The 3,674-nt window shown below is 49.5% G+C and overlaps 1 long non-coding RNA gene and 1 other non-coding gene across 4 annotated transcripts; both read right to left on the reverse strand.

Moving 5' to 3' along the window:
• Positions 1–1,155: 1,155 nt before the first annotated feature.
• Positions 1,156–3,000, reverse strand: LOC126035676 (uncharacterized). Of its 3 annotated transcripts, none has more exons than XR_007505017.1 (3): positions 2,919–3,000; positions 2,205–2,694; positions 1,156–1,427 (listed from the first exon to the last, which is right to left on the reverse strand). It is a non-coding gene; the product is annotated as an uncharacterized LOC126035676 (long non-coding RNA). The 3 variants fall into 3 exon arrangements; XR_007505016.1 differs by lacking the exon at positions 2,919–3,000 and adding an exon at positions 1,769–1,880 and having other exon boundaries at positions 2,205–2,908; XR_007505015.1 differs by lacking the exon at positions 2,919–3,000 and having other exon boundaries at positions 2,205–2,908.
• Positions 1,655–1,783, reverse strand: LOC126036645 (small nucleolar RNA SNORA47). The gene has a single exon (XR_007505202.1). It is a non-coding gene; the product is annotated as a small nucleolar RNA SNORA47 (small nucleolar RNA).
• Positions 3,001–3,674: the final 674 nt, after the last annotated feature.

Here is a 3,674-nt window from a genome sequence, read left to right on the forward strand (position 1 = left end):
TTGCTCCAGCATGGGTCCCTCACAGGTCACAAGTCCTGCCAGAAAACCTGCTCCAGTGTGGACTCCTCTCTCCCTGGGTCCACAGGTCCTGCCAGGAGCCTGCTCCAGCGTGGGCTTCCTATGGCGTCACAGCCTCCTTCGGGCATCAACCTACTCCGGTGTGGGGTCCTCCACGGGCTGCAGGTGGATATCTGCTCCACCGTGGACCTCCCTGGGCTGCAGGGGGACAGCCTGCCTCACCATGGCCTTCACCACAGGCTGCAGGGGAATTTCTGCTCTAGCGCCTGGAGCACTTCTTCCCCCTCCTTCACCAACCTGGGTGTCTGCAGGGTTATTTCTCTCACATATTCTCACTCCTCTCTTCAGCTGCAGTAATACAGGTTTTCTTCCCCTTAAAATACGTTATCCCAGAGGCCCTACCACCCTCACTGGTGGGCTCAGCCTTGGCCAGCAGTGGGTCCATCTTGGAGCCAGCTGGCATTGGCTCTGTTGGACATGGGGGAAGCTTCTAGCAGCTTCTCACAGAAGCCACCCCTGTAGCGTCCCTGCTACCAAAACCTTGCCACACAAACCCAATACAGATGCATATAATATAAAGCAAAATATTCAATCTATGTTACTTAAATCATTAAAGCACACAAGTTTAACAACCTGAAGCACACCTTACTACAGCAGTATAGAGTTGAAGATACAGTTGTGAGCACTCTGAATGCCTGCAGCAGTATTGCTTAATTCAATTAAAATCAGTTCACTGTTTGCCTTTGTAAGCAGTAATTTTTCTACTGTTTTAGTGATAGTTATGAATTATTGGCTTACCTTGCTGTTGCATTCTTTTATATTGACAACTTCACGTTTTCAGAGGCTACCTATTTCTAGCTGTGAACAAAAAAATTGTTCTCTATGAAACAGCTACATGTCAAGTTTTAGTTCACCAGTTATCTAAAAAGGCATTTCTGCTACTACGAGGAAAAAAATCCACTATGCTAAAAGAAGGTTTTTGCCTTTTTTTTCTTTTTTTTCTTAAGTTGACCCCTGTGGTCTTCATAGTAAATCAAACTAAAAATCTTAATCTGAAGGGAGAGCAAGACATCTTGTACATACCTGAGTTAGGAACCTTAGCTTTCCCTCCTCAATTATTCAAGTAACATCTCTAAGAAAAGTCAAACACTGGTTTATTGTTGCCTTGGAGAAGACACTTGAAAGGATTTAACAGAGTGAAACAGTTTAACTAAGTTTGCATTTCATAAAGTTTTTGAAGTAAGACATCATTTGCCTCCTGTGGGAGGCATGGTCTCATGCAGTCAAGCACTGACTGCTTTCAGTATTGCAGCTTCCTTTTTCAACAAACAGTTCCATCCATATAAAGGGTTGAAGCTTAGTCTCGGTTTAGTGTCGGCATGACAAATCCCATTGTCTCTTGAAGCTGCCTAGAATGTGGAAAAAGTGGTGCCATTAATACACACAGCATTGTTAACAAAACAACTGAAAATAAGGTCTGACTAATCCTCATCAAGCAACTGTGTGCCTTTATTTGAGTAGGAAGACTTGTACTTAGCTAAACAAGGCTTTTCATCCCCTACCTTAGTGACCTCTTAGAAAGTTTAAGTACAAATGAGTTAGGTGAAAGGCACCAATGGTGTGCAAGCCTTATGTGCAAATGCAGTACTGCCTTCCCTCATGTCAGGAGGGGAACAGGAGTTGCCATTGCACTATTATAATTTTGGAGGCTACAACCAGTAAGATACAGCATAAAGTTTAACTGTCTTACCTTCTCAGTCCTCCAACCTTCCTGTTGTCTTTTCCAACTTATGATTCTTAATATGATCACTTAGATAAAGTTGCTTTTCTATACATCCAAAGCCAAAAGTTCTGGCAGTTTACTGTGTGTATATATAAATATTGCTGGTGAATATATATAATCTTAGGGCTGTTGAGAATAACATTACATTCATCAGTTCATATAAACAAACTATTTTCTGTGGTCCTAATAGTGAATTTTGCAAAGCACCAACTTGCCAAACTTATTTCTGAAACTTACACTAAGAAAAGTAGGTACATTCATTTCTTCAGTGCTGAACAATGCAGCTGGCAAGCAAAAAACAGGGAGCGCATTCATCATTGTGTGAAAGCCACTGGATTGAACACCTACACGAAGAGGGGCACTGAACTATTGTATACATACGAAATATTTTTACAAAACATACCATAGATGAAAGTGGAGTTTCTGTTCTAGAAAAACTAGAGCCTTTGCTGCTGCAACTGGTTGTATGAAGCATATCTGACAGGAGCTTTCACCCAGTTGATAACAAATCCGCAGCTGCAGGAAGAGATGTCAAACATAGCATCCTGTTATGAAGAAGATGTATTTAAATGGGCATACCAACAGACTTTTGTTCTGTCTGGACTTTTTGTAAGTGCTGCATATCTTTGTGACCACTGAACGTGGGATTTTTTTCTCATCCAGTTGCTGCCTTACAAATGTTTTTCATCTGTCTCTTCTTTCGATCCGGCAATACCTCTCTGTTGATGAACATACCTGCGTGCCGGTTTCTGCGGCCCAGGCAGCACTGATCGTGGTACAGCCCTACACGGTAGCAGGGCACCATCCGCTCTCATCCGTCTCCAGCGAGGCGTCTCGGTGTTACTTCAGCACTGCCAACAGGGCACACGCTGCCTCTCCTCCTGCTCCTCAAGCTGCTTGGTTAAGGCGGGAGGAAAAACGAGGGTTACGGCCTGGCCGCTCCGCCGGCGGGGCCCTTCCTGCGCGCACACGCGGCTCCGCGCCGGGGAGGCCGGGCAGCGGGTCGGGCCCAGCAACACTTCCCCGCCGCCCCGAGCCAGCCGCCCGCCTTAAGTCCCCGCTTCGGAGGCCGGCCCCGGCCCCGGCCCCGGCCCCGCCCGCCACGGGCCGCCTCTACCTCCCCAGCGGGCCCGCCGCCATCTTGTTTCGGCTCGTCCCGTCCCGTCCCGTTCCGTCCGGCCAGCGGCCGCGGCGCGGCGCCCTCCCCGAGGGAGGAGAGCAGCCCGCCCAGCCCGGACCCGCCGCCGCCGCCGCCGCCGAGCGGGGACTGCGCCTCGCGTTTGAGCTTGAAACTCTTCCTCCTCCTCCTCCTCCACTTCCCCGCCTGCCTGCCTGCCTGCCGCCGCGGCGGCTGCGCGGCCTTGCCGCGGGCTCGGGAGTTCCGAGAAAGGGAGAGAATTGGGGTGTTCCCCGGAGGAGGTGGCAGCTGATGCGTGGTACCCTGCAGCACGGGAGGAGCGGGAGGAGGAGGGGGTCCATCACAGGAGGACAACATGACCAGAGGCCAAACAGCCACAAAAGGAAACGAGATCCACAGATACTAGCTTAAAAATACATCTGCACGACTTTTTTGGACATTTAGGATCAGAAGTGATCCCAAGAATGAATGAGCGGAGTCTCAGGAGTGACCCTGAGAAAGAAATGCTGGGAGGAGCCAGCGCAACCCACCAAGGGAGGTGGCGTAGCAGTAGCCTCAGCCAGTTCGTGGGCCGGAGCACCTCATCCCCCCAAGAGCTGACTCTTGATCTGCCGTGCCCTGCCCTTCTGTTGTAAATGCCTTACAGCGCCTGCTCCTCGGCCTCCCTCTGCTCTCTCTTTGTCTTCCCTCCCTTTTCTAACCAAGGACAACGGTGGACTGGCCTTATCTCAGCAG

This window comes from Accipiter gentilis, chromosome Z (genome assembly GCF_929443795.1).
Source record: "Accipiter gentilis chromosome Z, bAccGen1.1, whole genome shotgun sequence".
NCBI lineage: Eukaryota > Metazoa > Chordata > Aves > Accipitriformes > Accipitridae > Astur > Astur gentilis.